General features: G+C 30.5%; 1 long non-coding RNA gene across 1 annotated transcript; it reads right to left on the bottom strand.

The window, feature by feature from the left end:
• Positions 1-328: 328 nt before the first annotated feature.
• LOC129232403 (uncharacterized) lies at positions 329-8,642 on the bottom strand. The gene is made up of 3 exons (XR_008581353.1): positions 8,595-8,642; positions 6,549-6,711; positions 329-595 (listed from the first exon to the last, which is right to left on the bottom strand). It is a non-coding gene; the product is annotated as an uncharacterized LOC129232403 (long non-coding RNA).
• Between the last annotated feature and the right edge of the window lie 6,074 nt (positions 8,643-14,716).

The raw sequence follows: 14,716 nt of genomic DNA, 5'->3' as shown, positions 1-14,716 counted from the left end.
GGCTACAATTACTAGACTAGAGGAAAATTGACGGTTTATCATTTATTTTATAATTAGATTACTGACAGTAATATCTTTCATTTTTTATGATTTTTAATGAGCAGCAAATTACTTTTTTACGCCAAATGTTAAGATTGTGGGAAATTAAGATTCATTATTCTTAAGAGTAAGGATCAGATTTAAGCATGATAGTTCTTCCCACTGACATCATAAATGTTTTTGTTCGTTCATTCGTTCATATAAATGATATAATCAAAATCCTTATTTTTTTCTTAAATTAATATTTTGGAACAATTTATATATTTACAAGTTCATTGGGAAAAAATTTTTTATTCATTTTTTTTACATATTATCAGCTAGGTAATATGTAAAAAACATACATATTATTTATAACATAAATGTTTCATTAAAACATACATATATATATATTGTGCTTATATATTATCAGCTTTTTTTGTCTTCGTTTCGACCATTCAGTGTCCTTTATTTGATACTGTGAGACCGATGATCCCAATCTACAGCTCCAGCAAGTACCTGCCGATTCTGCGGCTGATAGCATTTGTATTCGCAGCATCCCACTTAATTTTTACACTTGCTAAAGAGAGAGAGAAAAAAAGCAGTCACCTAAAATATAATTACTTTTTTTTAAACTCTGCAATGTGCAAAGCAAACACATAGTAAGGATTACTACTTATAACCAACATGTAAATTGTAAACTACATACAATGGACTCTCGTTTTTTGCAGGGGTTACGTTCCACAGAAACGCCGTGTAAATGAAGACTTAACAGTAATGTTAAAATAGGTAAGGTTATGTTCCATTGATAAAAAATATGTACTATTTCCAATACAAATACACAATGGAATGAAAAAAATATGAATTAACTTAGGGAATATGAATAAGAGCTGTTTATGATATTCCTTTGGCAGTCATTTTTCTATGCAGGGCTTTTCCTTTGTGGGGCATGAGCACATCCATGGTCACTTGCATCATTTCCATGATGGGATCTTCCTTTATAAACAAATCAGAAAGATCCACTGTCAAAATATGGCTCAAAATTTAAATGTAGAAGCTTTCGGTCGAGTATCATCAATGTTGGTATTGTTGTTGGTTTTGTTCTTATTTGTCACTTCTAAAAGCTTTTTTTCAAGTGAGCTATGAATTGTGTGAGTTTAATAACATTACTTCTGAAAAGAGCTCTAAAAATGTCTCCCAATGGCTCAAGCTCCCTAATAAGCATGCCAAAATGCAGTTTTCATTTGTTATCAATTACAACAATCTTAGAAGTTTGAAATATGAAAACTTTAAAAAACTTTATGCTTTTTAATGCTGCATCTGCATAAATCAAAACTCATCCATATATAATGAAATAACGGTGTCAAATCTTAAACTGTGTGTAATGAAATCCGTGTAAAATGACGATATTGCTAATTAATTGGTAGTTAATCTGACATAAGTAGTGGTGCAACAAGAATGGTTTGAAGGTCAAACTCTCCCCAGAGTTCTTAGCTTCAACATATACTGCTAATTCTATTACTGTAGAAACGGTAGAGTTAGCAATTTGCTACCAATTAGATAAAATTAAACACATCAAGACTATAGACCTCCCCTCCCATTCAGGTAAAAATTCTTGCTGCTCCAGTGGAGATGATTAAAGACTATAAAATTATTTCACTGCTGATTATAACAGTAACGAAACATTTTCCAAATCATGTCTTACTCTTTGATAAGACTCTTTACTTTGGCAAATTTATATTTTCAAAAAACTTCTCGCAGATTCCTACCTTTTTTTTTCTTTCTTTTCGGCTTGGGGGGGGGGGGGGAGTTCTCAACTTGTATCTTTTCCCCAAACCAATAAATGACACCACATACAATGGAGATATTTTTTTTTTTACTACAATTATGTGTGATGAAATCATATGATTCCAAAAGTTTTCTTTGATAAATTTAATTTCAGCTACAAAAATGATGCTGTTCACCATCAACTAAAATGTTTGCAGTTCACATGAAGATTGCTCGTGGACCACTGTGGGCTTTTAGTGGTAGCCCCCATTTACCCTTGCAATTATTAGTCACTGTAAAATAACTTATATACAAATACATTATCCCTCATATTATTTTAGCAAGTATTTTTAAATTACAAAATGAAAAAATTATGCATAACTTGATTTGCGGATATAAATGATTTTTTTTTCGAATGGTTGTGTATTTCTGTTGTTGTAAACAGAAAGAGAGAAGACTTATAGGTTCAATATCAAACAAATTTATGTAGTACAATCCTAAGCTAGGTAATTACAGCAGAAAATTTACAAGTGATAGAAATTCAATACAGATTAAATGTATAAGAAAATCCCTTTGAAGAAATTTTTATTTTAGATTTAGCTTACCACCATTAAATTTAGATTGAATTAAATAGAAAAAATCTATTTTATCATTAAGTAGTTTATTCTGCATAAATTGTTAATTTTATTACTTTCAAAAATGATCTATCAAACTACTGTTCAGAGTATGGATTTTTGAGAATCAATTTCTTAAATTAAGATCAGATTCCGTAAAACTTCTCATTTTTGCTCACAATTCTAATTGTTGTATTTTGCAAGCAAAAAGGAAAAGAAATTCTAGAGGCTTTAGATGCTAATTCTTCTAATTTTTAAAAATAATTTTATTATTATTTTATAGAAATATTTTTTTATATTCTAAATAATATTTAGAATATAAAGACATATTTCTAGGCTTGAATAAGTTCAAAATACAATGAGTATTAAAGTAAGTCATCTATTTTCTTTGTCATTCAAATAAAGATACTTCACAATCAAAAGTTCTTAATCGTGCACTTTTGTTGAATTTACTAAGACAATCTGGTACTAGTTTTACTATAAACACTATTTTTCATGAAAACAAAATCTCCTCAGGGCTACTACTGACTTCAGCAATTAAAATAATTGCTTCTAGTAGTCTATGATATAAAAGCCTTCAAAATAGTTGCCAGATGCAGAAATAAATAGATGCGGAAAATAATTTCTGAAAAAGTCATCAGATGTAGAAAATAATTTCGAAATAGAAAACAAATTTAAATGTTCAATAATCGATAAAGAAACAGTCTTTTTTAAATACATTGAAAGTTATAATTTGTGCACAGTACGAAATTAATTTAGACTGTCAAAGTAATTTTAATGTAAAGGAAAATATTCAGATGTTAAATTTAAAACTTGTTGTTTTTAATTCATAATTCTTGTGACCATATGCATCAGCCTTACAATTACAAACTCGTTTAAAATTGACAATAACCAGGTAAAAAAAATTAATATGAACTAGAAATGTATATATATATATATATATATATATATATATATATATATATATATATATATATATATATATATATATATATATATATGTCAATTCATTACTAATTAACATTAAATATAAAATATGCAGATTTGAAAAAAGGAAAATACTTGGCACTCTGCAACAAAGAGAGGGCAAATTTACTAAAAATCTCATTGTTGTAGGTTAAGCAGGTCTTTAAGAAAGTAACATTAAGGTAAAAACCTGTTTCTTATTTTAAACACTATACCCTTCTTAAAATTAAAAAAAAAAAAAAAAAAAAAAAAAAACTAGTGCTCTTTTTTATTAAAAATATTTTCCAAGTACCAAAACTGAACTTATATAATGATAACTCCAAAAGAGATAAAAATTCTTACAACAGAAATCTAAATAGAATTTAAGAGAAGAAAAATGTGCCTTTTAATCCTCCTTAATTTTGTTTATCTATCTGTGATATAATTTGGTTGTAACCAAAGAAACATTTGCAATTTCTTAACTTAATTATATTAAACAGACATATTTTTCATATAATTTAAAATACTGCATATTCTTTCAACCTAAATATGTTTTTTCTTTTAAAATTTAACTACATAGCAAACTTAGAAACAATTAAGTTCCCCTATGTTACTTTGTTGTCTCCTGTGTTACCAAGATCAAGGTAACACAGGGGACAAAATGGTATTAAAAATTCCCCTTGTATTAATGGAAACAATGCAAATGTTTTTTTTTTCCTTTAAACTCAACCTGAAAGTTTTAACATGGGTTAAACAATAAAATAATTAAACCTTTCTATAATTTAATAATAACACAGGGGACAAATAAAAAAGACACCTATGTCTAAAGTTCTTTTTTCCTCACCTGGAACTCTTAAAAATAGCACATGCGGAAAAAATGGCTACTTTACATTAATAACTTGTAGAAGTACATAGCTATCGTTGACAATATTTAAGTAACACATTCTTATTATAATAATTAAAGAAGTAAGGAGGCAGTATCACAGGAGACAAATATCAGGAGACAAAAGATTTTCTTCCATAAAATAAATTCGAAATTTTATTTTAAAAACGTGTTAGTATAATATGTTAATGAGTTGAAAAGAAAAAGAAACATATTTTAAAAAATTAATAACATGAAAAAAAGAAAAAAAAAGGTTTAAAAATAAATAAAGTGCTGTTGGGACATGGTTGTTTTATAGGACACAATTTCAATAACCCCATTCAAAAAGTAAAAAATGTACTTAATTTTAGTAATGTATCAATGAAAAATATGTCAGACCTATCATTTTTAATGTTTACATTTAACTTTGGAGTAAAATTTGGGAAAAGGTTATAGGGCAGTTCTCAAAAGGTGGGAGCAAGCACAGACCTCGACTTTGAAGCTTCAACACAAAATAACTTTCATTTTAATTGACTCAAAAATGTTTCGAGTTAAATAATAATACTGTTTAGAGGCAAGAATTATGGAAAAATAAAATTATGGAATATTAATGATAAATGGAAATAATTGTTAAGTATATTAAAAATTATGGAAAAAATGCTCCTCAAATACCCTTAAAAATTTATTTTCTTTGCTAAAAGGCACAATTTTGGACTTTCAAAACGTTAACTGGGCAAATGTACCATCAAAAAAAATTTTTTTTTAATTATTTCCAACCGTTTCAAAACAAAATTAAGGGTATGAATCTCAAACTGAATATTTTTTTTATAATATTTTCTACAAATTAAAAATTTAAGGACAGATTATTTATTGTGTAAAAATTTTTAAAAAAAGAAGGAAGTTGGAAGTTTCATGTATGTCTAAAAGTTACAATCTTGACAATGCTATTATTTGAGTAATAAATATATGATTTATATGTTTTAAAGGTATTTTTCGATCCTTAAAATCAATTGTTAATCATTTTAAAGTTTTTTCATATGTTTTTATGCAGTATCTTTGAAGCAAAATCACTTTTCTTAAACATATATGTGAGATATCCAAATTGCGTTACGATCTAGACGCCGATAATTCTGTCCATTTATTCAATATTATAATATGCTCTTCTATCTTGTAACCTTACTAACTAAAGGCTATTATAATGTTAATTTCTTTAATCCTTTGCTATTTTGCACAATTAATACGTTATGCATTAAACGTTACATAAATAACAGAAACTCAAGTTATGATGTAACGAATAGTTAACAAAGGCGGCAAAAATCGCCAAGCAAACCCCGATTGGCGACAACTCACAGCGTACGATATGCAAAGGGTTACCAGAGAGGAATTCAGGTTTTCGCCAACAGCGTCGGTTTTGGCGACTTGATCACCTGCGCTGGCAAAATGGATGTTTTTTTTTTTCTTTTCGGATTCTACAAAACCATAACAAAATTTTATTATTTTAAGACTAGTATATAAGGTCACTCATGTACTTCATAAATCCTCTATTTTTCATTGCAGAATTTAAAAATAGATAAAATTTTCACTGGAAAAGTTCAAAAATTGAAACTTTCATTATGATGATGTCCAAAATCTGTTACCTACCGGACAACTGTTTGTCCAAAATCTGTTACCTACAGACCTATCATTAAATTTGCTATTTATTAAATTGCATAAATACCTGCTGTCTTTTTATGTTTGTGTATGATGTTCTAGGTATACATGCTATGCAATAAAAGCAAAATTGATTTCAAATTCCAAAATTTTAAAAATGGCTCAAAAGCAACGTTTTTGTTCCCACCTTTTGAGAACTACTCTACAACTTAAAGTCTTGGACATTACATGTTGCATTAACTTTAGAATGACCCAAATCATGTATCAGGAAAGAAATTATCAATTTAGATGTGTTGTTTCAGCTTAATAATTTTTCTAAACATAGATAAATTTACTATGTTACATGGAAATGCTTTAACATTTCCAAAAACAGATAAATGTTTACTATTTTAAAAAATTAGAAAGCTGTTTTAATTTATTATTGCCAACCAAGAAGTAAATTTGCAAAAAAATGTCAGCACAGATTCTGCTATAAGTGAAATTGTATCCAAAAACCAAAAAAAAAGTAAAGACTACACATTTTTCTCAATATTAGACAAGAGTATTTTTTAACAATATGTGTACATTTTAGCCATTGCTCTAATTTTATGTTTTCACAATTGGAAAGTTTTTATCACTGGTCCGAAAGAAAATTTAAAAAATCACGGTAAAAAAACTTTTTAGGTATAATTGCCTTTATTATTGAGCAAACTTACCAAATCATAGATCAGTGAAGTGGACTAAAGAGTTGCGGGTTCAAAGCCAGACGGTCGAAGATGCTCTGTTGTGTGGACAAACAGGTATCATTCATCTCTAGAGCCTGAGAGAGGATTCCCTGCTGAAAAGATCAAGAGGTCATACAAGCGGCACAACTTGAACCTAAGGCAGGGAAAATTACATAGATATTAAAACAGGCAGTTTAATTAAACAAACCTAAATAATAAACATTACTATTATGTTTCAAGTATGCATTTTATTTTTTACCAAATTACAGTGCATTCTACCCTAGTTCCAAAAATAAATTTGAAAAATATCATATATAGATATACCTATATCAGCGAACCACGGCAACATACAACTGAAAGTCTTGTACAACTATTTAAACTTTTATTAAAGTTAAGTTCCTAACCTTGAACTATAATTCTTAAGACAAAATTAAAAATTATGTAATCGAAAAAGTCAATTTTTTTAACAGATGCAAACAAATCAAATTACTGAAAGATATTAATGAGAAGTTTAGATTAAACTCATATTTGCCATAATATCAAAATATTCTTTATAATTATAAATTATCTTTTTCACATTTAGATATAAAATAGAAAATATTAAAACATTTCAAATTTTGTTTTTGAAAATAAGAAAATATAACAACATACACTATAATATGCTATTATAGGGATTTCGTTAGTTGAAGAGATTTCTTTTTTTCCTCAAATCTATGTAGTTAGTTGAGCATTTTTCTATGCATCAAAATCTTGAAGGCATATATGCTTTTTATTTAAAATACTAACAAGCAATTACTACTCCAGCAAGTAGGATGATATAATAAGTAACCTTTCAGATTATGTAATCTTTTGTGGCTATGATAATTTTTACAGATACAATTTTAAGCAATTATTATATAATTAAGTATCTTTTCACTTCCAGCCATTATATTGCAATTATCTCAAATAACTTGGATAAGCACAAATCACAAATATATCTAATTGCAAATAAATATTTAATATTACATACAACTTTGAACAATTTCGTATACAACCGCTGGAATCGCAATACAGAGAAAATACACAGCACAACAGAGATAAAGACACTATTTATGCTTACTTTAATAACTCAGTACCTTTACTTTCTTAAACTGATGTCAAGTGCCAACTACTGTTAAGTGCACCAGGAAAAAAAAAAAAAACCAGCGTCAGAGAGCATAAACTTACTACAACCCTCTTTTGCTACGGTACCTATCCATTTCCTGAGTTTGGATTTTCCTGAAAAGTAATATGTTATATGCACTTGAATTCATGAAATTATTTTCATCAAAACATCACTGTTTAAAAAAAAAAAAAATTGTAAAGAATCAAAGTTTCCATCTTTTTTCCTCGAAGCCTCAAAATGTTCAGAAATTGTACATATCTGATTCAAAACTGAATTGTTCAATATATTATCTGGTTGTTGACATAAATTAAATATTTATATTCCCGCCTCACAAATAAGCGTTATACTTGACAGTAAATGACAATTATTCTAACTATATTCTAACTTATTTTTTCAAGAGCACGGGAAGAATTTTCAAGGGAAAAAAAAGAATATTTTATATGTTTTTATCTTGCTCGATGCCTGAAAACAGCTAAAATGCTATTTCCCTGTACTATATGAAATCTCTGCAAGATAAGAAAATATAAAACAAAGCAAAATAGCTGTAACATATAGAACTAAACAGTTCGGCGTCTTTTTTTTTTTTTTTTTTTTTTTTGTAAGTGTTAGCGATAACGTTAATATAGCTCGATTCTCCAAACGTGAAAAGGAACGATTTATAATAAAGGATAGCACATGCTAAAAAGTTTTAATTGAAATGCCTCCCCCCCCCACGCTATTGACATCATAAAACAATCACAAACACAGCACAAGCAAATTTGGAAGGTTTTCCGGGTATTCAGAACATTATGTGTATTGAACAAAGAGTGAATGCAAAAAGTATAACACATTTCAAATTCTAGTTTAAAAAAATTTGCAATTCTATTCAATATACAAAACGATTTCAAACTTACCCACAGAACAAGTTAATGAAGCTAATAACAACAGCAATGGCGTCCTTCGACGGAGCGGAGCGAGAGAACTCCCGGCTCTGCGCATGCGTCATCAGAGAGCGCTGGATGTACAGCACAATATCGAATGGAATTGGCTAATGTCGGCAAAAGCGAAACTCCATACATTTCTTTATCGGAGGACAATAGATTCCTAAATTATTTCAGAATAATTTTTCTCAATTTTATCCACTTATTAGAAGCAGCAAACATCCAATAGGAAAACTATTTTGTAGGTAATTCTCTAATTCAGAATACCAATACAGCACAGTATCGGATGCGATCGGCTAATGTCGGCAGAAGATAAAAACGCCGTACATTTCAGTATCGTGTAAAATTATTGTAAAATGACTTTTTTTTATCGTACCTACGTATTAAAATTCAAAATGTCTTGCAAAAAGTCTGTTTTAAAAGTAATTTTCTAATTCAGAATGTCAATACAGCATAGTATTGGATGCGATCGGCCAATGTCGACAGAAGTGGAACGCCGTACATTGTATCATGGATTATATAAGTCGATAAATTATTGTAAAATGACTTTTTTGATTGAACCTACACATTAAAATTCAGAATGCTTTTCAACAAATATGTTTTAAAAGAAATTTTCTAATTCAGACTGTCAATACAGCACAGTATCGGATGCGATCGGCTAATGTCGGCAGAAGATAAACGCTGTACATTTCGGTATCGTGTATTATAGATCGATAAATTATTGTAAAATGACTTTTTTTTCATTGTACCTACGTATAAAAATCTATAATGTCTTGAAAAAATTCTGTTTTAAAAGTAATTTTCTAATTCAGAATGCCAATACAGCGCAGCATCGGATGCGAACGGCCAATATGTCGGCAGAACCGAACCTCCATACGTTTCGTTTTTGCGGATAATAGATTCCTAAATTATTTCAGTCTAATTTTTCCCAGTATTATCAACACATTACAGAACAAAATATTCACTAAAAAACTATTTTAAAAGTAATATTTTAATTCAGAATGCCAATACTGCATAGAATCGGATAAGATCGGTAAATGTTGGATGAAGCGGAAAACTGTAGCTTACTTTATCGTGGATGATAGGTTCCGAAGTTATTGGAAAATAACTTCTCCCAATTGTACCCACGCATTAAATTTCAAAATGCTTTGCAAGAAAACTGTTTTGGATGCACTTTAATAATTGAGATGGCCAATGTTGCTGAGTATCGGACAGCATTGGACATTAGACAGGAAGCGTAAATTTCCAAGTATATTTTTGCAGTGCTAAATTTCGTCAAAAGGTCTGTTATTCATGTTATTCTTTTGGGAGGAAATTGCGAAATGTTCTGAAAAGTAACCGTTGATTAAGTTTTTCTGATTTGACCAGTATCAGTTGGCCAAGCCTATACAGTATTGGACTAGATCGGCCAATAGCGAGGTCTGTCAGTTTCTTTAATCAGGAGTTTCAAATACCAAATCTACTGGAAAAAGTCTTAGAACAGTTCTACCTTTATGTTAAACACAAAGTTTCTTTTTAAGAAACGTTTTATAAAGCCTTTTCACTTTTTCAGTATCGGGATGCCAATACTGCTCAGTATTGGCCAAAATCGGGTAAAATCGTCCGACATACGACGACGCATGCCAGGTTTGGCCAATACTCGACCGATATTGGCCAAAATTGTTGTGCTACTGGGGAAATAAAAAACAAGTTTAAATTGTGAAAGTATTTAAATTAATCAATTTTTTCTAAAAACTTCTCAGAAAATTTTTAAAAACCCCAAAAGTGGGCTAAATGATGGGTTTTTTTAAATGTTTTTTTTTTTTTTTTAAACCCATTGGGTCCAATCCAGCCAACCCTGGTCCACATTCAAAAATTTTCTTCTCTCAAAAACAGAAAGAAAGTTTTTATTTTTTTCCTTTTCTTCTCATTTTTCCATTTATTCTTTTATTCACTCATTCATTTGATAAAAAATACCTTAAATACAGTCGGACCTCCATATAAGGTCACCTCTCGGGACTTCACGAAACTGACCTTATGAGCGGGTTGACCTTATAACCGATTCATATATATTCATTGATAAATAAACATTCAATTCATTAAATCACTTCAAAATTTAATGCGTTCAAAACTATCAGTTAATAAGGTTATTATAGTTAAATCGATTTGAACCAATTTATATTTTTGGAATCAATAAGAAATTTTGAAATTATTTTTTAAAACTTTCATTTCCAGTAAAGCTGCATTCAAATATCCCCAAGCAAACAACTGATGTGCAACTTACCTTACTTAAAATTAATTAATTTAAACAAAATGGTTTCTAATTATTTTCTGAATTTCTTCAGCTTCTCATGACTGGTAAAAGAGTGCAATATGTACACGCTGAGTGCCCGCATTACTGCTTCATATTTGAGTATCACTGTCGTAATGCTCACTCGCTACTGCATTCTGTGCACTGCCTGCTACGTTAATAGGAAAAACGACTTTTCACTTTTTAAGGATCGTATATCGCGGTGAATTCTTGGAAGTGAATCTGTTAGGCACTGAAATCATTCAAAGAAATCTGAAAAAAGTGACCTTATAAACGATTAATGTATTATGACCTGACCATATATCCAATAATACATGTCATAGAATCAGGGTTGGCAAAAACCCGGGTTTTTTGAAAAAAAGCCCATGGACCCAGGGTTTTTTGGGTTTTTTAAATAAAACCCAAAAAAACCCAACTAAAGCTGGTTTTTTTTTAAAGAAATGTTTTTTTTTGTCTCTTTTTAGGGAAAATGTGGGGTACATGTAGCATATTGTAGTGTAAGCATATAGACAAAGGTCAAAAATTGTCTTTAGATAAAAAAAAAGCTGGAAAACTAGTTAAAATTCAGCGTTTTCTGAAGAAAAGTATAAAAGACGAAGAAACCCAAGAGTGGTGAAGATTCAGATTTTTTTGGTTTCCATGATTACCAACAGTTAGGCAAAGTTATTTCTTGAGTGATAAAATCTACTATTCGTTTATCATCATCATCATTATTATTATTTTTGCATTTTACTTTATTGTATTTCATTTTGTTATGCAAAACTACTGTAGAACCTCAAGTAGTTTAAATCCTTTTTTTTATTGAATTCCAGCTTAATCAAGACATTTCTTTGAATTTTATAATGCCTGTTTTTCTATTTCTGTGTACAGAGTAGCAAATGTTAAATTTTTTCGTAAGATAATGAAAATACTGTACATCCTATTCTGTTTTCTGTCAGACCGTTTGTAAACCTGTTAATTTCTAAAAAATATACCTTGTTTATTCGAGATTTGTGACGTGTTGGTTTGCAGAAAATAATTCACATGAAAGCCTTTTAGCTAGAGTAGTTTCCTCTGTACAATCTACAAATACTGCGAAAATCACACGTGACAGGACTTAGTCAAGATAATTTGAGTTATTTATTGACCAGGGAAAGAAAAAAGTTAAATATATTTATTCAAAATCTTTAAAGTATTTTTTAATGCCGTTGAAGTTCAAAATTCATTTTTTATGTCCATTGTCTGTGGTGAAGACCAAAAAAAAAAAAGAAGTATAAATTGTAAAAGTATTTAAATAATTTAATTTGTTTAAAAAAAATATCAGAAAATTTAAAAAAACCCAAAAGTGGGCAAAATAATGGGTTTTTTAAATGGTTTTTTTTCAAAAAAAAAACCCATTGGGTCCAACCCAATTGGGTCCAACCCAATTGGGTCCAATCCGGCCAACCCTGCATAGAATTCCTATTCAATGAGCCGGGACTTTAGAAAAGTGACCTTATATGCGGGGTGACCTTATAAGCGGGTGACCCTATATCGAGGTCTGATTGTAATCAAATAAAAAATATTTCATTTGAAAAAAAAATTATTTTTTACTTTGCCCCATGAAAAAAACCTTTCCATCTTTTTTTTTTTTTGGAAGTACAATGTTGCTGCCAAAAATAATGTTTCAGTGCAAGTTTTATTATAAAACTAGAAAATTGCCCATCAAGATATGACGGGTAAAATTGCTTCTTCGATGAATGAAGCCATTGCTGGTGATATTTTGATAATTGAAATGTTAACCCTAACTCCAGTGGATTAACCCTAAACTCCAGTAGGTAGCGTTCATTGTTGACCATTCTATCGTTTCTTCATTCCCCCTGAAATGACGTAGTCTTACCAGTAAAACAGTTAAGTGACCGGATCTAGTTCAGCCTCGTCTCGATAAAGCCTTTCCCGGCATGTCAAACATTACCAAAAATATACTGTCCAACCATCGATTACATAGAAAGGCTAATATCCGGTTTATAGGAGGAAATGGACGTATCTATTAGTTTATAGGGATGTTAGCTGGTTTGTTTCAGATGAGCACTTTTGCATCTCTATTATTTAGTCTTAGTTTTGTAAAAATGAAGATTTGCTCACAGCAACATTTTTTAAATCTCAAGTATATTCGATCTATATTTTCACGGCAAAAGTTGATTTATTTATTCACAACAAAGTTTTGAGCTTACCATTTTGCTTTTACATTCCTACAACGAAATGAAATTTCCATAGTAACTACTTTTGTTTTCCCTTATTTTATTTCTGAGAATGCAATAAATGAATAAGGCACTAGTGACATTATAAAACGCATGTATCAATGTCCCATCACTATTTTCCCATCTTCCCTACTAGATTCATTCAGATGGAATCGTCTTTACTTGGCAGATTGCCAGATTACATACAATCCATGGTCAAACAGTAATCATGTCCTGGCCCGAGTTTCATCGTTAAAACACGCGGGTTACTCGATCATCGGCTATTCTTTACATGAGGATAACGTATCTTATTCTTGACATTTAAATACTTTTCGTGACATTTTTTAACACACCAAGTAAAGTTTTATTTATTTACGAGTGGTACCCACACGGCTTTGCCCGTGGAAAAACGCCGATAGAGGGCGCTACTGTTGCTGGGGTGATATTTTGCTGCTCCTTAGATAAGTGATTTTTTACTGTAATTGCTTATTTTACTGCTTTAATTTCAGTATTTTTATTGTATTTTATCATATAATTAAGTATTTTTGTGCTTTTAAGTATTTTTGATTTACTTGCTTTCTTAAAGTGTTTTTCTATTCTTTGTAGCTAAGCCTAAAATGTGCTGATTTCATGTTGTTAAGCCTGAGTGCTCTGTTAAGTGTGTAACTTTTTTATTTTAATTTACTGCTTGTCTTAGGATTTTGTAGTTTTTGTACCTTTTTCTTCCAATGCTTTCTAATTCTAATAATTAGTTTTATTTCTTCAATTTTGCATTTTTATATTGACTTTTAAGTGTATCATTTTGAGCTAGAATGGGGGTTATATGCATAATGAAGGAGGTTAAAAGTGGTAAAGGGGACAAGTGGATTTCTTGTGACCTATGTCAGATGTTCTGCTTGTTTAAGGGGAAGGATGAGTCTGAGAAGGATTTCATTTGCACTAACTGTGTTGAACTCTCAGAAATCAGAGTTAGGATGCTTACTTTGGAGGGTGAATTAGCATTAGGCTGTAGGAGTGTAGATGGGGTAAACACTCCAGAGGGAAAGGGGGAAGTTAGCAAAAAGGAGGTGGGCATTAGCTGTGTGTTAGATAGTGGGAATATTCCAGAGGTAAAGGAGGAAGTTAGTAAAAAGGAGGTGGGCATTAGCTGTGTGTTAGATAGTGGGAAAATTCCAGAGGTAAAGGTTAAAGCTATTGCTGAGGTGACAGACTGGGAAACTAAGGGTATAATTTTGGGAGATTCAATGGTGCGTGAGGTGGGAAACTCAATAGGCAGAGTTAGACGTAAGGTGGCTAGATGTTGTTTGTCAGGGGCTCGGGTGAGAGATGTAAATAGGGTTGCTGAAAAGAAGGGGGTATTTAATAAAGAGGATGAAATTACTTTGTGGGTGGGAACTAACGATGTAGGCCATAGTAACAACGATGAGTTTACAAAGGAATGGGATTCCCTGTTGGACAAAGCAACCAACTGTTCGGCAAATGTCCAAGTGGTTGGTTTGCTTCCCAGGTATGGAGTGCATAAGAGTTGGTTAAACCAACAGGCTAGGTGTATGAACCTGATACTCAAGGATATTTGCGTTAAGCGTAGTATCAGGTTTATTGATGTG

Source organism: Uloborus diversus, unplaced genomic scaffold, assembly GCF_026930045.1.
Source record: "Uloborus diversus isolate 005 unplaced genomic scaffold, Udiv.v.3.1 scaffold_12, whole genome shotgun sequence".
Taxonomy (NCBI): domain Eukaryota; kingdom Metazoa; phylum Arthropoda; class Arachnida; order Araneae; family Uloboridae; genus Uloborus; species Uloborus diversus.
This window is presented reverse-complemented; position numbering and strand designations above follow the sequence as displayed.